This window comes from Zalophus californianus, chromosome 16 (genome assembly GCF_009762305.2).
Source record: "Zalophus californianus isolate mZalCal1 chromosome 16, mZalCal1.pri.v2, whole genome shotgun sequence".
Classification (NCBI taxonomy): Eukaryota; Metazoa; Chordata; class Mammalia; order Carnivora; family Otariidae; genus Zalophus; species Zalophus californianus.
In genome coordinates this window covers 51,562,569-51,586,464 of record NC_045610.1, presented here as the reverse complement: position 1 = coordinate 51,586,464, position 23,896 = coordinate 51,562,569, and the positions used below count along the sequence as shown (strand labels likewise).

The window sequence follows — 23,896 nt, the reverse complement described above, 5'->3', positions numbered from 1 at the left end:
AGGAGAGGGGTAGGGTCAAGGAAACAAAGGGGAGGTAGGCCATTAACAGGAAGGAGAAAGGCAACTGTAAAAAACAGAGTTGCCCTATTATGCCGATAAGTTTCTTAGGTAAAGGGGAGTCTCTGTTCTCTTCCTGGGACAGGCTCTCCTTTCCGACGCAAACTTCAGCAGAGAGCTTTTCCTGCATCTGCTGGGTTTTGATTACTTTTAACTCAAAATAATCTTTATACCAAAGTGACCCATCTTGGGGCAGCCTGCTCTTGGCCACTATCATTAAAATTGGAACCAGGGATTTGAGAATATAGAATGCCAAGGTTAAATGAAACTGGGATTTAATCTTGAGAAGAGAAAAATGACTTTTAAGTCTTGAGTTAGTGATTCTGTAAACACAGAGGCCTCCCGGTGTGTGGTTGCTAAGGATCACACAACTCCTGTTGTCCCAAAGCTTTTCTACATCATTGTTGCAGTAACTGAAGAGAAGGTGCCTCCTGGTAGATCCAAATTTGTCTTTTAATAGCTGTGAGAACTTGGACCAGCCACTAAACTGCCCTGTTTCCTAGTTTCCTCTTTTGTAAAATGGGGATAATAATGCTCACTACTTCCTGCAATGATTATAAAGTTTAAAGATGTTAATATTCGTAATATGTTTAGGACAGAGTCTAGAACTTACAGGCATCATATAAATATTTGTAAATTAAATACATAACACAAACAAACCCCATAATCCTAGATAAGGTTGGAATCCATCGGAGGCTAGCACCTAGTAAGGGAGTTGGGAAGAGCTGTGGGTCAGAAGTTATAAGTCATGCCCAGGTGACCTGAATCTTGTGTATACTCCTGGCCCCTACTCGTGAATTCACAAGCTGGACACCCATCGTTGTGAAAAATCAGGCCTTCTAGGTCATGGCATTGAAAATTCAGGATCTCTACACTTTTCTATTTAAAAATTTTTTTTCGGCTTTATTAGTAAAGTGACAAGAGATAACAGGTGGAGAAAGGGAACCCTTGCGCACTATTGGTGAGAACGTAAGTTGGTGCAGCCACTGTGGAAAACAGTATGGAGGTTCCTCAAAAAGGTAAAAATAGAATTATGCTATGATTCAGCCATCCCACTTCTGGGACATCCATGTGAGAACACGGATGGACCTTTCCTCTTTTCTATTTACACTCTCCCTTGGTGATCCCATCCAGTCTTGTGGCTATCAGAATTTGCTAAGTTCTGAATTTATATCATGTCTGAATCTATGTCCTGAGTTCCAGATACCTACTTAACACCTGCAATGTGATTATTTAATAATAAACATTAGTAATGTGAGTGAAGATATTAACAGCTTATTATTTTGCTCATTATAATTTATATTATTATGCAATTTTATTTTATTCATAAAATTTGCATACTTAAGATATTTTTATTTTGTAAAGCACCTGATTACATATATAAGTATGCTTATTATATTATTTATATTATACATTTTTATTTATTTGTGTTAATGTTATTTTATTTATTATTAATAAAGGCAGGGAGTGCACAAATGAGAACTGTATCATACACAAGCCTTTTTTAACAGAGTAGCAACACTGTTGAATACATATGCCCTAACAGTGCAACTGCATTATGGACCAAAAGGCTGCGTCCCCTTCAATTCGTACATTGAAATCCTAACCTCCAATGTGGTGATATTAGGAGGTGGGGCCTTCAGGGGGTGATTAGGTCATGAAGGTGGAGGTCTCATGAATGGGATCAGTGCCCTTATAAAAGAGACAGCAGGGAGTTCCCTCACCTCATCAGCCAAGTGAGAAACAGAGAAAATGGCCCTCTGTGAACCAGGATGCAGGCTCTCACCAGACACTGAATCTGCTGGTGCTTTGATCTCAGACGTCCCAGACTCAGAAACTGTCAGAAGTGTGTGTTGCTTGACCAACCTAGTCTATGGTATTTTTGTTATAGCAGCCTGAACAGGCTAAAACACACATACATCTCTTACGTGTTCCTAAAGTGACGAAAAAAATGAATATGTTGATTAGTGCGACCTCAAACTATAGCCTTGCTGTAGAACAAAAAAATTAAAAAGCAAAAGTAATTAACTCAGTTTAGTATCGGTCCAAGGCTGGGTAGGAAATGTGAGCTGGAAGAGGATGGTGAGTAAGACACGAGACTCAAAGGTAGCTTTGAGGCTCCTCATGGGTGGGGATGCTGTGGAGATAAAGATCACAGAGTGGTAGGCACATTTCCCAGGAAGTGATGATTTCTGCTTGAGAGGTCAGAACAATCAGAGGAAGACAGCCAGCAAGCATCTGGCCATGCATTACTGTATTTGGAAGACGTGTCCCCCTTTATCCAAGGAGGACACGTTCCAAAACCCCCAGCAGGTGCCTGAAACGGTGGATAGGCATGAACCCTATATATACTATGTTGTTTGCTATACACACTTACCTATGATAAAGTTTATAATTTAGGCACAGTAAGAGATTAACAGTAATAACTAATAACAAAACAGAACAATTATAACCCTCTACAGTAACAAAAGTTATGTGAATATGGTCTCTCTCTCAAAATACCTTTTTGTACTTTACTTACTCCTCTTGTGATGTTGTGAAATGATAAAATGCTAGCACTGTGATGGCATGAAGTGATCTGTGTGACGTGGGTACGGACACGGTTAGGTTGCTATTGACCTGACAGTGTGTCAAAGCGAGGATCATCCGCTTCTGGACCATGGTTGACTGTGGGTAACTGAAACCACAGATAGGATGCCCCTATTTGGGCTGGGTCTTAAAGTTAAGAGATTTGTTGGGTGCCTGGGTGGCTCAATCAGTTGAGCGCCCACCTCTTGGTTTTGGCTCAGGTCATGATCTCATGGTCCTGGGATCAAGCCCCACGTCAGGCTCTGCCCTTAGTGGGGAGTCTGCTTGAGGATTCTCTCTCTCTCTCTCTCTCTCTCTGAATAAATAAAACTTTTTAAAAAAAAAAGGTAACAGATTTGTGATTTGTCTTTATTGAGGTGATACTAAGGCCATGCAAATAGATGAAATAGCCAAAGAGAATGTTAAGAAAAACAGGTTTTTTTCAGAATGTAATTGTTATTCTGTGCGTAGGTATAACTTCATTCATTTCTGAAATAGTGTTGCTTATAACTGTTTTTGAAAGCGCAAAAGCCAAGGGGTGCCTGGATATGGCTCTGTCGGTTGAGAGCCTGACTCTTAATTTCAGCTCAGGTCATGATCTCAGGGTCGTGAGATTGAGCCCTGTGTCGGGCTCCATGCTGGGTGCTTGAGATACTTTCTCCCTCTCCCTCTGTCCCTCCCCCTGCCCCGCCATCCCCTACTTGCACGCGTGCTCTCTCTCTCAAAAAAAAAAAAAAAAAGTGCAAAAGCCAAAAAAGGTTATCACCATGGCATGTTCAGGCTTGAGGTCACCGACACAATTTAAAAACAACAACAACAACAACAAAACACATTTTGGTGGATACTTTAACCAGGCTCTGACAATTATGCCAGTTTCACCTTCCTTCTCTCTGCTTGGAGCTTCTTTTGCATTGGTTCCCCTTTAGTTTGTGACTTGCTTGATTTTTTAGCTCATGAATTTCTTGTTGTACCTGCCTTGGATTTCTAACACTGTTCTGGTTTACCTGGATGCCAACCTGGAAGTCAAGTGGGATTTTGCTTTTGTAACTCACTTCACGGTTTTACTTAGATGATGATATGCCCTCCTTGCTGGTGTGTGTTTTCCTAGCCTAAAATGGTAAATAATATAATGACTGTTTTTAAGCATCCATTTAGAGCCACATTCCAGTTACCTCTCCCCACTCCAAACCCCTACCTCAATACCACAACAAAGGATGGGTTCCTGGATGTTGAATTTCTGGGTCAAGGGTTATATACATTGCTATGGACTGAGTTGTGTCCCGCTAAAATTCATAAACTGAAGCTCTTACCCCCCATGTCATGGTATCTGGAGATAAGACTTTTAGGAAGTAATTAAAGTTATATGATGTCATAAGAGTGGGGGTCTAATCTCATAGGACTATGGCCTTTTAAGAAAAGGAGGTGATAGCAATCCCTCTCTCATTATCTCTCTGTGGGGAGAGCACACAGAGGGATGACAGCCCTCTACAAGCCGGGAAGAGAGCTCTCCCCAGAAACTCAACCATGCTAACGCTTTGGCCTCGGACCACCAGCCTCCAGGACTGTGAGAAATAAATTTCCCTTCTTTAAGTCCCCCAGTCTGTGGTATTTTGTTATGGCAGCCTGAGCTAATACAAACATTTTAGAAGTTTTTGATACAGGGGCACCTGGGTGGCTCAGTCGTTAAGCATCTGCCTTCGGCTCAGGTCATCCCAGGGTCCTGGGATCGAGCCCCGCATCGGGCTCTCCGCTCGGCGGGAAGCCTGCTTCTCCCTCTCCCACTCCCCCAGCTTGTGTTCCCCTTCTCGCCGTGTCTCTCTCTGTCAAATAAATAAATAAAAATTTTTAAAAAAAGAAGTTATTGATACATACTGATAAATTACTTTTTAGAAAGGTATTACCAAAATACCCCTTACTACCCTTGTACCCTCAGCAGTACATTCAAATTTTTTACACCTAACTTAATTCTTTTAATATAGAGAGATATCCTTTCAAAGTGTTTTGAAGCTCATTCTTTTAAAGGGTTATTTCATCCAAATAGACTTAGCTTCCATGGCATTGCCTCGTGGATATTTTGAAGTTCTCAGTGTTAGTAATATTTCACAGAGATAAAAACATCTGCTCAGGAATCCCAAAACAAAGCAAACAAACACATAAGAAAAAAATTTTAAATTTTCCATCATTTTATCATCTCCATTTTTATATTTATGGAAAGGAAAAGCTAAGAACTAAGAACTTGACATGGTTTCAAGGCCATGTATTAATAGAATTGACAAAGACCTATCATATAGGCTCTCTTCATTTTAAAGCCCTCACCTATTTTGCAAAAAAAAAAAAAATGCCATTTTTGTAAGAAAAGAATAATACAGAAAGATTGCTATAGAAACAGAAAAAATATACTCTCCTTCAGTAAATTTTTATCATGCTTTGAAATAAAGTGCTTACTAGCAGAACACCCTCTCTTCCCCATTTGGCACCCTAAACTGTTATGTTTCACGTACAATAATTTTCTCTCCTTCAGCTTGCAATAGAAATTGGTGATTTAAGAGGTAGAATGGAATTAAGAACTAAATTCCACTTTCCCATCTACTTTCATGCTGAGAACATTTTGCTGCACTGTCCACAGAATGCAAATATTTATAGCCCAAAATAATGTACCATTAAATAGTAGCCGACATTTGCCCAGGACTGCCACTAGTGATTCTCTTGAGGATAAATTCATGATGTTGTGACTTCATGTCTGACTCTGACTCACTTTTCCATTCTTACTCCATTCTTAACTCACCTGTTCCATTCAGGATTACTTTACAGCACACAGTGCACTCTTCTCCTAACTTTGTCCTGAGTTGGCACCAAGTGAGTGGAGATGAAAATATCTTTCACGTCAGTCTGTCTTGCCTCATAACATTCTCAAGCTGTTTTCCCCATTTTAGCATTTCAAGGGCAGTTCTGTCCTCCTGGGTCCTCTTGAGGTTGAATGGATTTCCACGGAAGAGGGGCCTGCAGAATTGATAATCAAAGCAGAGAGAAAATTAAATTCACCTATACTGACCAAGTGGCAAAAGAGGGCAATTCAATGTCAAATCAAGGATGTTTCCAAAGTCCATTTTCTCGGACTTTTGTTTTATGGAAAACCCGGCCAGAAATGCCCTCAACCCAGAAAGGTTTTCTTATGGGCTTTCAGTGTGCATCTTAATGTTATTTTTATAGCATCTGTGTTGGTTTTCCTCTACCATAAATAGAAAACAAAACCAAACCAAACCAACAAACCACTGAGTTGAGGAATTGGAAAGATAATTTGAGCAGAGTGATGAGTAGGTAGGGTATGGAATAAAAATGCCAGTTCTTCATATAGAAAAATGTTCTATTTCAGAAAAGAAAAAAAAAAAAACTTCTGGTTCTAAAAAGAAGTCATTTCAGGGATTCTTGTTTTGTTCAATTCAGAAGTGCAGGTATAGCAATTCTAATTTCTTAAATGCCTAATGCTCTTTAAGTTGAATGGAAAAGATGTAATTTAGTGTGTATAATTTACTTCAAATGAAATCAGGTTCAAATTTAATTCTTCCTCTGTGCTCATTGTAGTGTGGAAAATGCCAGATTTTTAATAATCTTTCTAAAAAAATGATGTTTCCTTATATTAGGATCTAATACAATTGGAAAATAATATTCGTGCAGCTTCAGTGGAGACTTTAAGAAAAGGGTTGTGTCTAATTCCAAGAATATTTTGATTCCTATAGAAAATCAGGTGGTGTTTTCTCGTCTTTCTGTTGACACGTATACCTCTGATGGATGAGGTAGCCCAGAGGAGCTACCATAATTCCATGTCACGACACTGCAGCCAGGATCTAGAGAATGAAGTTTATCAGTTTCCCCCACAGAAAAGTGAACTTGCTTTGGTCACATGCTAACATGCCGTAAACTAGTAACTCGCAGCTTTATCAAGCCTGCCTAAAATGATAGCTCAGACAAATTTCAGACCTATTAGATGGTAACAAGCCCTCAGCTAAAAGAAAAATAATAACCATATTGTGGGATTACTCTGTGCCAAGCTATATTTAGGTGGGTCATTGTTCACATCATTTAATTCTTATACCAGCCCTATGAAATCGTCACTATTAATATTTCCATTTAACAGATGAAGAAACTGAGACTGAGAGATGTTAATTTATTTCACCAAGATCACACAGCCAGTATGTGTTGGATCTGTGATGTACATTGTGTGTGTGGGGGGGGGTAGGTGTGTGTGTGTTTGTGTGTGAGAGATCTACCTCTTGAAAGATACTTAACTCTTGCCTCTGGTCCTGCACAAAGTCCTCTAGGCAACACACAGTATTCTCATGATAGAGGAGTTGGAATATAAGGTTTCTGTGATTACCATATTACTAAGTGGTATAGTGTCTTATAAACAAACAGGACAGAAATAAATTTTTAGCATTCCCTATAAAGCCGCACAAGGTATAAATTTGGTATTTTGAAACCAGGACATTCTTTTTTTTAAGATTTTATTTATTTATTTATTTGAGAGAGAGAATACGAGCAGGGTAGGGAGGGGCAGAAAGAGAGGGAGAAGCAGGCTCCATGCTGAGTGGGGAACCTCATTTGGGGCTCGATCCCAGGACCCTGGGGTCATGACCTGAGCCCAAGGCAGACATTTAACCAATTGAGCCACCTAGGTGCCCCCAAACCAGGACATTCTTAAGATTTCATCATGCTTGATTTTTTTTTTTAAGATTTACTTTTTTTTTTTAGAGAGAGAGAGCATGAGCGGGAGGGTCAGAGGGAGAGGGAGAAGCAGACTCTGCACTGGGCGCAGAGCCTCATGTGGGCTTGAGATCAGGACCTGAGCCAAGAGTCAGATGCTTAACCGGACTGCACCATTCAGGTGCTCCTCATCATGCTTGATTTTTTAACTGGCACATGGTCTTCGTTTCCCTAATGTTGCTGTGAATATAGAGTCCTGGGCTTCTTACTGTCTTTGAACTGTTTTGCAGCTCTGTAAGTTGCAGAAATGTTAGAGTAATGCAGATGATTCTTGTCTCTAGAAGTGCAAATGAATTTTGTCTAGAGGAATGCAAATGATAATCACCCTGTGGATATAGACCAATTTTGCATCCATGAGTAAATTTATTTCAGCATTCCTGATTTTACGCGCGCGCGCGCGCGTGTGTGTGTGTGTGTGTGTGTGTTTGCTTAATTCCCCTTTGAATCAGCCGGAGCATGTGACAGATTCCCCCATTATATAATGAGTTAAATAAAATCTTTGACATGTGCTCATTTTGTATTTGTATATGACTCATGATTTTACCATTAAAAAAATGTTTCCCCTTTAACTTTTCCTTTTTATTCTTTCCTTCCATTTTAGCATCTATTGCAGGGAACAAATCTAGCCCAGATCCTGTTTTTGTATGGCCCACTAGCTAAGAGTGATGTTTACATTTTTAGTGACTTCCTTAAAAAAAGAAAAAGAATATTTTGTGGCGTGTGAAAATTGTACAAAATTCAGACGTCAGTGCGATAAGTAAAGTTTGAGATGCAGTCATGCTCCTTAGTTTTCATCTTGTTTATGGCTTCTTTCCTGCTACGACAGCAGTGCTGAGTAGCTGCTACGGACACCAGGTCTGGTCTCTCTGCCCTTTACCTCCTTCCTTCTCTTCTACATATGTTAACTCCTTCCTAGATCCCCCCTCACTGGACTCCCACTGACTGAAAGCATTCCGAAATCCCTTTAGTTCTCTGAGTATAACGGAATGCCGGTGAACCCCCTTGGGACTGGAGGGGTCCTGGGGTTGCCACCAGCAAGTGCTCTCTTGTCCCCTTGTAGCTCTCTTCCAAAGAGCTACCTCTGCTTCAACAATCTTCTGTTGGCCAAACCCTTGCTGCCTACCCTCTGCCTCCCCACCAATCTAACCTGTATATTAACAAACACTGTGTTCAATTATCATTATTGTATTTTGAATTCTATCAATTAAAAATTGTGGAAATTGGTTTTCTCTCGTTATGCATATATATTTATATTTATATACATATGCACACATATGTACATATATATATGATCTTAAATTTTGCCTCTTGACCTGCAAAGCCTAAAATGCATATCTTTAGCCCTTTCTAGAAAAGTCTGTCTGCCTTGTTCTATAAATGACAGGTGCTATTCTAGCCCCTGCGATATAACACGGACCAACAAAGAAGTAGTTCCTGTCCCAGTGGAGTGTGTATTCTTACAAGGAAGAGTGAAACTAAGCAAATTAATAATTATACAGTTGACCCTCGAACAATACAAGGGTTAGGGTGCTGAACCCCTGTGCAGTCAAAAATCCACATATAACTTTTGACTCACCCAACATTTAATAGCCTACTGTTGACCTAAAGCCTTACCGATAACATGAACAGTCAATTAACACATAGTTTGTGTGTTGTATTTGTTACACACTGTATTGTTATATGAAGTAAGCTAGAGAAATAAATAATAAAGTAAGTTAGAGAAGAGAAAATATTATTAAGAAAGTCATAAGGAACAGAAACCACACTTATGGTACTGTGTTTTTTTTATCGAAAAAAACAGTGTACATGCAGACCTCTGCAGTTCAAACCCATGTTGTTCAACTGAGTATGCTTAGGAGAGTATTTTGTTCTTAGATAATAGACAGCATAGTGTTTAGGGGGAAAGGGCTATAATGTATGCTACTTACTCTCAAATGGTTCAGACAATAAAAACAATGTGTGTGTCCACAAAGTTTTGAGGGGAAAGGGTGTTAATGCAAGAATTCTGTGTCCAGCTAAATTATGATTCATGCATCAAGGCAACAATATTGGATTATAAACATCCAACTTGTTAAGAGACTAGATCTTAATTATTTCCACCACAAAAAATAAATGATCATTATGTGAAGAGATAAAGGTGCTCACTAACACTACAATGGCACCCATTCTGCGATGTTTCAGTGTATCAAATCAACATACTATACACCTTATTACTTATGCAATGTTCTATGCCAAATGTATTTCAATTTTTTTAAAAAGTTTCTCAGATGATCCTGATGCCCATCTAGATTTAGGATCTACTGACATCATACTCTGTTTTACAGTTGTATACATGGATTTCTCCTTCACTGCAGTTCAAGTTTCTTAAGCACAGGAACTATGTTTTTCAATATTGCTTCCTCTTGTAGAGTGCATTGCACATATCACAGTAAGAACTCAGTGGCCATTTGTAGAATTCAATTGCATAATGCCTGGAAGTTCTTGCCAATTAGAAGCATATCATTATACCTTCTTTTCTGTGTAGTAGTTAAACTTTATGATTTTGATGCAATTGTGGATATTGTAAATAGTCTTATTTGAGCTTATAGTATACAAATTAACTTTTCTCTTAGTAAAATGATTAAGCGTAAGAGCGCCCATTGGAGAAAAGCTCTAAAAGAAAATAAAATCAAGTTCTTGAAACCTCTGGGAATTGGTAGTGATTTTTAAAGCTTAGAAAACCTGGATCAAGGAAGGCAAATACGTGCCTCATATTCTTTCTTCTCATTTCCAGTGCCTCTTAGGAGACCTTGCTATAAATGAGAGCACTCTTTTTTCACTTAAGTGAGGCTTGGCTTATAATTCTTCTTTTCTTTTTCTCTTTTTTTTTTTTAAATTTTTAAAAGTAATTTCTATGCCCAACGTGGGGCTTGAACTCATGACCCCGAAATCATGTGCTGCATGGTCTACCAACTGAGCCAGCCAGATGCCCCTAGAACCCTTCTTAACCTGCATTCCACACAGCCACTAACAAATTATGTGGAGAGGCATGTGAATAAAAAATTGGCTAGCCATTCTTGAAATAAAGGAAAAGGTAGTCAATTTTTTTAAATGTAACTTCTTAAGTTATTTAGTACTTTCCTCCTTCCACTTGAGTGATTATTTTTCTTCCTCTTTCTCCCCCTTCTTTGCTTATGAGTTATATGTTTATCTCTACTTTTGAGTGGTATGTCAGCGGGAAATTACCTTGGTGCAATGGTAGCCTCCAAGTCCACTACCAAGGGGCTGACCAGAAAGGCTGACAAACCAAATTAAGATGCTGCAATCACACTGTTTGTTGAATCTGTTTAAAGCATCGGGCAAGAAGCAAGGGGGAGGAGATGCAGGAGATTAACAGTGTAGTTTGGAAAGGATGTGACTGAGAGGGAAGGACCAAATTACCTGAATCTTGTGTTATGAAATGTTCATATGTCCCACCTCCCATTTTTCCACATCAGCTTTCCCCATTAACGTTGTGGCTATGAGGACCAGAGTTGAGAGTGAGGTAAGAAGACTTGGCAAGCGAAGATACCTAGAGCCAATTCATATTTTCTCTACCAGACCCAAGGACTGGTATGCCGGGCTACTGTTGTAACTCAGCATCCATGACTTGCTGAGCTCTCATGGATTTTATCTGACTGTTATGAACAGAGGACACATGGGGCCAAAGGGGCTTCCTCATGAATATCTGGTGCCTCATGGGTCTCATGAATATTTAGTGCTTATGTGGCGGCGTTGGTAAGAACTGTAGCCTCCTCTCAAAAAAACTTCCAGAATTTAAAAACACAAAATGTTTCAAACCTGACTACTTCTTTCATGTGAGTGTTTTCATTTTCTTGGTTAGAATGTGTTATTATTATAGTCAATGCTTATCTAGTTTCCCCCAACCTTTGAGACATTTTCTTTATTCAGTCCTTCTTCTTGCCCATCGCTTTGTCCTTTTGGATTCAGGCTTTGTCCTTTTGTTTGTTTATGAGTTTATTTATTTATTTGACAGAGAGAGAGCACAAGTAGGGGCAGCAGGAGAGGGAGAAGCAGGCTCCCCGCTGAGCAGGGAGCCTGATGTGGGGCCTGAGCCAAAGGCAGCCGCTTAACTAACTGAGCCACCCAGGTGCCCCAACACTTCATCCTCTTGGATTCAACTTTTTTCTCACTGAAGTACATCTGTTAGTAGCCTACGTCTGTAAATGGTAAACTCTATTGATTTTTTTCTGAAACTGTCTTTTCTCATCCTCACTTTGAATGACAGTTTAGCTGAGAATAGAATTTCCTAAGCACTTTAAAATTTTTATCTCAATCTTATTTTACAATGAGTTGTTGGATTTTTTTTTTTGGTCATTCCAGACACTTTGTGGATGTTCTTTCTATGTTTGTGTCTTTTCTTTTCTTTCTTTCTTTTTTTTTTTCCTGTTATGGTTTTCCTCTTGTTTTTGGTGATCTTCAATTTTAAATAGAAGTTTCTGGATACTGTATTGACTTCTTGAAAATTTATCCTGTTGAGGACTCACTGTATTATTCCATGGGTCATGCCTTCTTTCTTTCTGAGAAATTCTTTGCCATTTTCTCTTTGAATAGTGCCTCTTCTCCATTATCTCTCCTCTCTTTTTGGAACTTCTATTAGATGTGCATTGGACCTTCTTATTCTATTCTCCACCTCTCTCTCTCTCTCTGTCTTTCTCTCTCTCTCTCTTTTTTAAGATTTATTTATTTGAGAGAGAGAGAGAGAGAACAAGCTCTCTCTTTATTTTAGAGAGAAGGAGAGAGAATCTCAAGCCAACTCTACGCTGAGTGCAGAGCCCAACACCGGGCCCCATCTTATAATCACGAGACTGGAACCACGAGATCTTGACCTGAGCTGAAACCAAGAGTCAGATGCTCAAATGACTGAGCCACCCAGGCATCTCTATTCTCTATCTCTCTTAACTTCACTTTCATATTCGCCATTTCGTTCTAATCCTCTGTGCTGTACTATGGGTAATTTCCTCAGGTTTATTTTCCAGTTGAATAATCATCTCTTCTGCTCTTTCTAGCCCATCTGTTAAACCCATCTGTTGAGTGTTTTATTTTCAATAGAATATAAGCTCTATGATAGTAGGGAATTTGTATATCTCATTCACCATTTTATCAAAGAATGCTGGAACTTTGTGGATGTTCAGTAAATATTTATTGAAAGAGCTAATGAATTAATGAAGTCCAATTTTTTTCAAATATTTCTTTTTTTAAATATTTCTATTTTTTAAGTGTTATCTTGTTATTTCACTTTATTTTTATTTTACATTCTTTCTTTTATGTTTTTAATCATTTTATTCTTTTATAGTCATGTTAAGGTTGTTTTATTAACAGAAGATTTTTTGGGCACAAATTTTTTTTTATCAGCAGATACACCAAATTGAAAAAAGCGTAAAAGGGTACAAAGGATTGTTCCCTTTTGTACAAGATGTGCTCATTTTATTGAGAAGTCATCTTCAGTGAAGATAGTTTATTCTGTGGGATTCTTTTGTGCCCTGAGTTGTGCGAGTGTCCTTACTACACATTTTTATATTTGCTTCTCTAAGGGTTTGGTAGTTTCTCTGTTTCTAAGCTTGGGCTTCTACTTTCAAATACTAATGTGAAACTGGATTTCCATAGACTAGTACTTTCCATTTTCATGGGAACTGTGACCCCCCTCCCACCCCTATCCAACCTAGGCTACTGGAGAAGATAAGCTTCTTGGCAATTTCCTTAGGCTTCAAAAAGTGACAACCTCTTTAAGGTCCCAATTTATGCAGGAATTTTAGTTCCAGCCACATTAAGTGGCTCTAGGGCCTCACCTCTTGGTCCTGCAGGAGGTTAAAACCTTAACTCCTGGTTCTGATTACTATGACTTTGAATTTCTTCTTTATTTTTGGTATCCGAAGTTTTCACTCTCTCAGTTTTGAACTCAGCTTTATAGTTTAAAATCGTTATAATCTATCCATTATTTCTATAAATTTAGAGGTGGCATGAGTCTCATGCCATGGCTGTGATTTCTAGTTGGAAAGATGATTTGGTTCCCCCGATCTTGCTATTGAATTTCATCCAAATTATCCAAGAGACTATCACTAAGACTCATCATCTCATTTTTGATTCTTAGAGATTTTGGCAACAATCTTATAGAGACTACCATTCAAATCAACTCAATAAATAATGTGGTGCTAAGTGCTGCGGGACATATAAAGATGACTAAGGTGGTCTCTGCACTCAAAAGGCAAACATTATATAGCAGGGAGATCATGAAAGTTTCACAAATAGCCGTGAAGCAGAACGTCTTTAAGTGCTACAGAGATGCATATAGCTTTAGAATAATGCATGCTACATTTATTATTAAACAAAATACAAAGCTTGTTAAGAGAATGAAAAGAGAACTGAAAAAAGGCATTTTCTAGTGGTAGTAACAGAAAAAACGTCACGGTAGAAGGGGTCGTTGAAAGGTGTCTTGAAGAATGAGTGGGATTTCTAAAGGTAATAATAATGGAGGGGGAGATATTTGAAGAGAGAGAGCGGCCCTTCAAAATTGGGGGAAATCATAAGCGTGGATTAGGAGATGGGACAGTGGAAGGCATATATAGGGAATAAGTCATCCAATTTGACAGGTTAGGATGCTGGAATAACAGTATTATTAGAAAGTAAAAACTAAAAAAATATTTTAAAAATAAAAAAAATTTTAAAAGAAACGCAAATAAAGCATGGGTGGGGATGGGGATGAATGTACAGGTAATTAAATTTTAAATTTCTTAGCGTCCCATTTATCCAAAAGGGAAGGAAGATGTTGGGTTTATTTTTTAAGGATACATTTAAGAACCAGGATCACTTAAAATTCAGTTTGGGCAGTTTCTTCGTCCCCACGTCCCAATCTTCTGATTGGTTGGTTTCTCGAGTTCCCAGGAGAGAAACTGAATCAGCATGATCGTTTCTCAGGCATGCGTGCGTCATCTAGTGGCCACAGTAGGTAGTTACAGGTAACCACAATTCTCTATATAAACACTTATTTTTCACTTGTTATTTATACTATGATTAGCTACTAAAAGTGGGCCAAGTTCTGATTGGATAAGGAAATAAAGTGGTCTAAAATAGTGTTGCTTGGCCATTGGATTAAGATAATATGGAATCAGATACAAATGGATTAGACACCGAGGGCTCATTCAGTACGAAATGTGAAAATTTCGCATCGGAGACTTGACATCCAATTGTATTTTGGAATGAAACTTAAAGCAGAATCTATCTGAGTTTGTAGAGAGAGCTGGGAATAAGAAAGTCAATGTACGTGAGGAAGGGGCAGGTTACAGTACTCTCCCAGAGTTTTCTGTCCTCCTTTGCCTAAACCCTATTCAGCCTTCGGAACCTAATATGACTTTCTGTGAACAATGTTCCTTCACCTCTCAGGTCTGTATTAGACGAATCACTTACCTCCTCCTACTGACGACTATGCCCAGGATGCTACTGACCATACTGTACTGTCACCCCCGTTTTTATCGATAGCCCTCCTTACGATTTAAACTCCTTAACAGCTTGTACTCTGTCCATTTCATTTTCTCTTCTCTCCCTGATGCTGAGGAGAGTACCTGACATATAATAGGCATTCCAACAGATATGACTTACAGAATCAATGGACAGATGAATGAAGAGAATAATTCTGGTGGGAATCCGTAAGGGACAAATATTGAGAGTTAATCTTGGTAAAATTTAATTGAAAAAAAATTTTTAGGACTATTACTAGTAAAAAAAAAAAAACCATTTTTTTTCATTTTATGTCATTTCCCTCCATGATGTCCATTTATTTGTAATCTCTGGTGCTTTATAACTTTTGCTTCTCTCTGCCTTGGTGGGGGAAACCTCGTAGTCCATAGCTCACATTGTCATTACAGAGATTAAATAAAGGATAACAAATGAGGCAGATACAGCAGTGTGGAGCACATATTATGTGCTTAATCATTGGCTTTTATGATTTCACTCACCTTCTCTCAAAAACTCTTTGAAGCAACCCAGAGACTCAAAGATGGTAGATATTTTCTATCCTATTTTCCAAGTTGGAAAACTAGTGATCATACAGACTAACGATGCATCTCTGATTATGGAGTCACATGAGTTACTAAGTTTATGAATCCACAATATCTAAGTAATAAAGCATTGCCCTTCCTATTGCAGTACGTTGCTTACTTAGACGGAGAGAAGAGAAGAAAGGACATTTGGATGCTACATAATACAAGGGCCATAAGGCAGAGAATGAAACCAAGTTAGTTGTAAGAGGTGTATTATTTTTCTATTGCTGCTGTAACAAGTAACCACAACCTTAGTGACTTAAACAACACGCACTTATTATCTGACAGTTCTGTGGGTTAGAACACATGATTCGCTCTGCGATAAAAATCAAGGCGTTGGAAGGGCTGCATTTCTTTCTGAAGGTTCTTAGGAAGAGTGTTGCCTTGCTTTTTCTAGCTTCTAGAGGCCACCTGCATTCTTTCATCCAGCCTCAAAGCCAGTGGTGGTGGGTTGAGTCCTCACTTTGCATCACTCTGATCTATTCCTCTGTTCCCCTCTTCTACTTTTAAAGACCCTTGTGATTACACTGGGTCCACCTGGATAATCCAGGATAATCTTCCTATTTTTAAGTTCAGCTGATTAGCAAAGCTAATCTTCTTTTTCCACGTAAAGTAACATATGCCCAGGTTCCAGGGATCAGGATGTGGACATCTTTGGGCGGATTGCAGGCCATATTCTGCCTATTCCAAAGGAATAGTTAATTCTAAGGGGAATAGTGAGAAAGGGATCGCCCAAGGACGAAAGGAAGGGGCGGGTGCTTGTGGGCACAGTGTTTTCAAATGGAAATGGTAGAGGTATCGCTGCAAGCTATCTGCATACATTATTAACTTACATTGATTTTGGCAGACAAGAAAACCTCTTGATGACTTTCACATGGCTAAACCAAGAGCCTCTTTCGTACTTCCTTTGTGCTTTTATTTTTCAATTTAAACCAATGTAGGGACTTTCATATATTCCTGTTAAATTTTATCTTTATATTTTAGTGCAGAGTTCAAGTTGTTAATATAACTTTGTTTCCTGGTCCTGTCTTCGGAATGCAACTTTGGCAACAATATCCAACTTACTTCTAGTTTACCTAATTATAATTATATCAAGCCATTATTTTGCAGTCTCATCCACAAGTATCATGAAAGACTGGATTAAATGCTTTGCTGAAATTAATTTCTGTCATGACTATACAATTCTCATTTTAACTCAAAGATCAAGTAAAAAAAGTACAGCATGACTTATCTTTAGTTAGTCTGGTTCTTAGTGACCATCCTCTTCTAAATGTTTGCAAAGAATATTTAAGTATGAATTCTGGAATTTTACTTTTCTGTTCTAAAGCTTTTAGTGTCTATCTTTAAGCCAGTTTTCGAAAGCAGGGGATCTGTCGTCTTGTTTTCATTTTTTACAGTTTCTCTGCACTTACCAGTCATGGGTCTTGGGTTACCTGTAAATAGCTGTGGGATGTAATTTGTGCCTGGAAACATGAACTTATTTGAAACAGATAGGTGCCTGATCATTATCCCCTCACCTCTCTTGAGTTTCACTTCTTTCTGTACTTAGTTTCACCTTTACCCCCTTAAATTCCATTTTCCTTACTGAAGAAAAAACACACAGATTGAGTCAACTTTCCTTTTTAGCCTTTACATTATTCTCTTCGGTAAATTGATAATTTTGTGTTTATAAAAACCTAGGCAGGCATAATTATTTCTCTGTGCCCTCGATCATACTCCATGCTGGTTAAGCCCATCTTCCCAGCTTTTCCTCTGGAAGGTACCAGGTAACTCCAGCCCTCAATGTTTTCTCTACGGCACTTTATACCACATCGTTTAACGGTGGAACAGGTATCACCTTCCATTTGATGCTCCTTAATTATTTATTTTGTTGTCTTTCAGAATAATTGTAGATTTCTTTGCAAAGTTGAGGTTCTTGCTAAGCAAGAATATCAGGTGCTCGATAGATACTGTGGGTTAGTTGGGGTTTTTTTAAATATCAAATTTGGCTAGATATTCTTCACATATTAATCTCCTTGACTAATTTTCCTGTAATAAAAGCCAAACAAACTAAAATTACCTTTAGAAGTCGTTCTCATCTCCAACCTTCCACCGATTATTAATTAATCATTTCTCTAAGCTATTCAATAATAATCTCAGCCACATTTGAGATGGCAGTTTGGAATTCTATTGCTGAAGATGCAAGATTCTCTTTCTACTTTGTCAGTCAAGTCTGTGTTTCTTTATTTGTCCGGCCTTATTCTAGAAAAAGATTCTAATTTGAAACTCTTCTAAATTATACCTAATTTAAACCCTGAATTTAGAAACCACATCCTTTCTCTTGGCACTTTTTTTAGCTTGGAGAAATGGTAAATGTTTAAAAACAAGGAATTATAAGGAGTGCTTAATAGTAATAATTTAAAAATGGTGTATGTAATTTTCAATGCATTGATAATCATGCAGAATAAGGTACTGATGTGACACCGGGAAAAGGGTAGCAAGCTTACCTCTCTTTTCTGCATTAAATACTGTCAAAATTCTGGTTCACCATTTATTTTGTTCAGCTAGGCAACTTGTTAAATCTCAGTCTATGACTTCTATGATCTATGTATTCCCATGTGATTTATTTGTCTAAAAATCTATTAATGAGATATGGGGATTTGGGTTGCCGTCATGACAACCACACAGTATTGCTTGATTGCTATTTCCTAGATACAGAAGCTCGGAAAGGAACATCTTTCCTGCAGATGCTTATTTAGTACTGGGACCTGGTAACTATGGAAATTTAGATCGAGATTATGTGGCTAAATTGTTTACAAGGTACACAAAAACTGATAACTAGCTGGCTCAAAGAGACAGTAAAATATGTTATGGTCAATATATTTTTTGTGAGGAGAGTTTCAGAGAGCTGGGTTTTGGTCTTGAAACGAGTAGAAGCACCAGCAGACAGAATGAATGACCGAGAACCTTATAAAAACAAGAAGCTCAGGAAACAAATGTCTCCTTTAGTGATAGAAAAGATGAGGCTTCTGAAGTTAGAGCAGGTTGAGACTACTAGTGAGAAGTACAATTGCAGAGTTGAGATGAATATGTGTTTCAGTAACACATTTTTACTAAGTTTATTTATCTTTGACCTCCATCCACATACTTGACCATTAGAAATTCATTCTTCCGAATTTGTAACTAACATGTCTTAGATATTTCAAAAGAGAAAAAATACATGGTTGAATAGTTTTTATTACCTGCCTTCTTCAGTTTTCCTGCATAGTTTCTAGGACATTCTATTTGCACTCCACTGCCAGATTTAAAAAAAATTTTTTTTAAGATTTTTATTTATTTATTTGACAGAGAGAGACACAGTGAGAGGAGGAACACAAGCGGGGGGAGTAGGAGAGGGAGAAGCAGGCTTCCAGCCGAGCAGGGAGCCCGATGCGGGGCTCGATCCCAGCACCCTGGGATCATGACCTGAGCCGAAGGCAGACGCTTAACGACTGAGCCACCCAGGTGCCCCTCCACTGCCAGATTTTTAATCATCATGGACTCTGCTAAACCTCTTTGAATTTCTCATTTAATCCATATTGGGTAGGAGAAATAAAACCCGATTCCTTGATATATATATATGTATTTGTTGTTGTTGTTTTGTTTTGTTTTGTTTTTCCCTTGGTAGAATTTAGCTGTGATGGTTGGAGAGATTTGGTTTAAATCTGAAAAGCAGAAAAACAAAGATATGTAAAAATACATGGTGTACACAGGATTAACAGAATTTAAATAAAGTCTTTAAATAGTTAAATTCCCCAAAGTAAAGAACTGTGCAAGAAATACGACCGTACAGAAATCTGGAGAGAAAAATCTAACGCAAGCGTTGAGCTTTTCTTTCCTTTACAAATAACTTTTGACTACCATTTGGGTCACTTTGGGCAATAAAACTCAAAACATCGGTTTATATTTTTAGCAAAAATAAGTGCGGGTTTAGAATCTCCCACAGATGCCTGTGTGTCAGGCCGTTTGGAAAATTCAGGATCCGCCACATTCCCAGACTCTCCTGAGGACACTTTAGAAACTAAAAGCATCCTCAAGTGTCCAGATGTCCCAGGTCGGTGTCTGATGGGGGAACGAGGCAGCAGTTAGGAGGGAATGAGGACACTGCAACCCAGACACTGCAGCGGGGAGGACAAGGGGCAGCGGAGTGACTCGAAATGCAGTCCTGGGAGAGGGCCACTCAGAAGCCTGGAAACAGACAAGAAAGGGTTCCTAAAACATGGCACCACCGGGAAGGCTGCAGGTCAAGGTCAAACGCTAGGAGGCGGCAGCGTTTGGACTCAAATGGGAGCCCCTGACTTCAGGCCCGTTATTTTGCCTGTGCCTTGAGGGAGAGCATGCCGAGGTCTCCACAGACCGACCGTACAGATCCCAAGCTCCCTCCAGGGCCCGGGCCAGAGCCACTCATGCTCTGCGGCTGGGCGCGCGCGCGCATGCCCGGGCCTCAGTGCGCCCCCGCTCGCCCCGCCCCCTCGGAGCCCCGCCCCCAGGTGCGCGGACTTCGCGGGCGCGTCAACCCCACAGCCCGCGCCGGGATGCGCGGGGCCGAGCTCCGGGAGCGCGCGTGTCCGCAGATCCCGGTTCTTCGGGAGCCCCGCCCCCAGGTGCGTTCGGCAGGAGGCGGAAGGAGGCTTCCGGCGTTGCGCGCTCCCCTCGCAGGCGCGCTGCCGGCCCTGCAGCTCCGGGGCGCACGGGGCCGAGCGGCAGGGGTGCGCGCGCCGGGCCGCGCGCTCTCTCTCTCCCTCTCTCTCTCTCTCTCTCTCCTCTCTCACACACACACACACTCCCGTTTCCGAGCTCCGTCACCCGCGCGGAGTGTCTCCGCGTGTCCCTGCCTGACCGCGCTGCGGCTCGGCCCTGAGGTGAGGGGGGGCTTGGAGGGCAGCGGCGCTGGCGGCTCGCCCGGGGTTGGAGCCGGCGGGGAGGGACGCCGCCCCTTCGGGAGTGAGGGGCGGAGGAGAGGCGGGCGAGGGAGAGGGGTGGCGGGGAGGGGGCCGAGGGGCGGACCAGCCGGCGAGCGGAGGGGGGGCGGGAGGAGCCCCCAGGTGGGAGGAAGCGCGGTTTGCGGCAGCCCGCGTCGGGGTCGCGGTGGCCGCTGCCCGGGTGTCACGCGCGGGTGCGGGGCCCGCCGCGGGACGGCTGCTTGGCTGCATTGGGCACGACGGGGTCGGGTCCCTCGCAGGGCGGCGAGGGAGGGAAAATGTGCGAGTACGGTTCCCTCCAGACGCCTCCGGCGCTGAGCGCTGGTCACTCCCCGGGGGCTCTCGCGCCGCTCCTTACCCTGGGTGTTAGAAGGGGAGTTTGGGTGAGAGGAGGACGTGCAGGTCTCATGACATGATTTGGGGGGAAATGCCCTGATTCCTGAAACGCAAGGCAGAGCTCGGGCATGAAAAGATTTCCGCGTCCCGGAAAGCTGGTTAGGCAGGAGGTATCCATGTATGGGTTTGAGGCGCTAGCAGCTCGGAGGAGGGTTTCTCCAGTGCTCCGGGGGCGAACGTGCCCCTTTTTGAACAAATAACTCAGAAAGACCATAGATGATCACATGCTTCCTGTCGAGGACGTTCTGAAGGAACAGAAGGGGAGAAGAGATGTGTTTGGCTCTCAACTGTGAGCCAGGCTCCGTGTTAATCTCATTTCATCCTGACAGCAAGCCGTTGAGGTTGGGCACAGGTGGAAAATGGGTCACAAAAGAGGTTTAGTCACTTATGAAGGTCTCGGTTAGCAAAAAGGTAGAACGAAGATTCTAACCCAGGGATGCCTGACTCTAAATCCTGGTGCTTTCTTTACCCACCATATTTTGTGTCTGCCCAAGAGAGCCACATATTGGGTATCTCCAGGGAAGACCCCATACAAGAGAGCACTATTAGGGCGGGTAAGGTTCTTGGGATGGTTGGGTTCGAATCAAACTAACAAGGCAATAAATAATCCTTGACTGTGTGCTGTTGGAGTCTGTTTCCCTTTAAACAGGGTTTGGTATAAGAAATCTTACAGTCTGGGTCAAAGCAAATTTATTAATACTATACGTGTTTATGTGAATGTCTTTCCTATTCCAGATACTCTGTGGGAAGAGTACCAAGATGAATACGGTTTTTATAATCTCTGCCCTTGGGTTAATTGAGAGGATGATCATGTAAAATAATTTTGCCATATTCTACTAAGTCATAATCTTTACTAGCATGCGAATTAATTGGATTAAAATAGTTGTGAGCTCAAGCTTTTAGGAACCTGTTATATGTTAGAAAAGGGATGGGATAACTGGTTATGTGGGCACCATTGCATTGTTGTTTTCCCGTTCAACAACAAAAACATACTGTCATAAAATTCAGGTTAAGTCATGTTGGCAGTATTTTGTTTTATTATATTACCTGCAGTAAATTTCAAAACATGAGAAGAAGAGAGTATTTATGATTTACTCCCTGTTAAGTTAAATTTCATGGTGCTTTTATTAGTTGAGAAACCAGTGATGTAATTTGGCAGGAATTTCTTTCAAGGCATCTGTCAAATATATTCTTAACCTCTTCCAAAAAATAAACCTTAAACATCAGATTCTGTTTAAGCTTTTATGGTTCAGATTTTTAACGAAAACCGTTACCAGGTTAGCCAGAAATGGAATATTGTTGAAATATTTAGCATTATCGTAGGCATAGTTGCAGGTGGAAGGAAAGGAAGGATAGTGGGACATTTGGAAATTTCTTCTGATTGCTTCAGTTTTTTCAGTGAAGTAGGAATCAAGGTTTTAATCTGAGTGTGATGCTGCTGGTAGGAGTGGAGGTTTGGGGATTGGGAGAGTGAAAGGACTAGTGAAATACATGATTGCTAGGCAATTAAACAATTATTCTTAGGTATGAAAAGCAAAGTAGAGGAAATATAGGGTGCTATATGTGGGTGCACAAAGTAAAGGTGTCTAATCTAATTTTGTGTACTGGGTGTTTCACAACCCATCTCCAGAGCCTGTCTTTTCAGTGTCATCTAGCGCAATACACCTGCCCCCTTTGCCCTAGTTCACTTTGCCCATGCTTCGGCCACGTCACAGGAATCCCTGGTCCTTATACAAGTCAAGCCCTTTCGGATTCTAGCTTTCCCGTTCTTTTTTCTTTGCCTGAAATTTCCATTCCATTCTTCCCCCAATTGGACTTAATACATTATATTAAATTTTATCTATGTGCAAAGTCATTGACAGTGTCTTTTTTTCCCATTATGTTTGATGCATAAATTTCTTAGTAAGTGTTAAATGAATGTGCCACTTTTCTTCTTTCTCCCTCCTTTAACCTGTAACAGGGGTCAGCAAACTTTCTGTATAGAGCTAGATAGTAAATATTTTAGGTTTTGTGGACTATATGGTCTCTGTATCAACTCTGCCATTGTAGCACAAAAGCAATCATAGAAAATACAGAAACGGGTGAGCATGGCAGTATTCGAATAACTATAGTCATGAAATATGAATTTCATGTAATTTTTACATGTCACAAGTATTACTCTTTGATTCCCCCTCCCCCCCCCCGGCCATTTAATAATGTGAAAAACACTCTTAACTCATGGGCTGTACAAAACAGGCTCTGCTCTGGATTTAGCTCCTACCTCCTTCATCGTAGTTGGCAGACCTTTGATCTGTAAGGACTCTTAGCAAGCCCTTTAGTAAAGGAATTTGTAGTAAGAAGATGTTGGTTATAATATTACCATTGGTGGTGGAGAAGCAAAGATAAAGCAGTCTTTTTTGGTCAAGAATCTCATGGTCAAGTTCAAGATTAAGACATGTAAACAGTGATGAGGACACAGTATGGGAACTGCAATTAGTTTATTGATTGGATATGGAAGTGGAAGAAAGTAGTGATAATCATCTTTGCTTGGTGGACTAGGAGTAACCTCAGACAGTTATCTGTTGGAGATGGGGAACATTTTCAGCAAAGAGCCATTCCAGAAATCTTTGAAGCTTGCTAAAAAGGTGACTGACCACATCTCGTACCAGGACAACTCAACTTCTTTATTTTATAGGATATAATCTTGATTCATTTCTCTCAGAAATAAAACTAATACATTCCATATAATTTCTAACAATTATTTCTAACAGTCCTGCACTTTTTTTATTGCTTTGAGAAAGGTAAAATATATTTCACGGCAGGTGTAATGTAATAATCAATATTTCTTTAATAAATAAATGAATATTTGATGTTGAATACTGGATTATATCACTTCTAGTCTTAAGTCAGTTATCAATATATTAGAAAAGGAAGATGAGCTTTAGTGGGCTTTGAATTTTCCTGCAATTTATGTAGATTTGTATAGATTTAGTATGAATTGTTTTTATCTAGGAAAGTTAAATACTTGATTAAACCTTTAGTGATATTAGGTGTTTAAAACTTACCTAGTTATTATTTAAAAGCTCTACAGCAAACTTAATGCATTCCCCATGTGTGCTG

The 23,896-nt window shown here is 40.1% G+C and overlaps 1 protein-coding gene across 5 annotated transcripts in view; it reads left to right on the top strand.

Moving 5' to 3' along the window:
* ABCA5 (ATP binding cassette subfamily A member 5) overlaps nucleotides 1-23,896 on the top strand; it is a 135,825-nt gene that overhangs the window by 33,289 nt on the left and 78,640 nt on the right. For 3 of the 5 annotated variants that reach the window (XM_027626110.2, XM_027626106.2, XM_027626107.2), the window contains exon 1: nucleotides 20,154-20,341. The exons of 1 other annotated variant lie outside the window; for it this stretch is intronic. The gene's annotated coding sequence lies outside the window, so the exon portion shown is untranslated. Of the gene's footprint in view, nucleotides 1-20,067; nucleotides 20,084-20,153; nucleotides 20,342-23,896 lie in introns of those variants that run through there. One more of the 5 variants, XM_027626109.1, reaches the window with a different exon arrangement.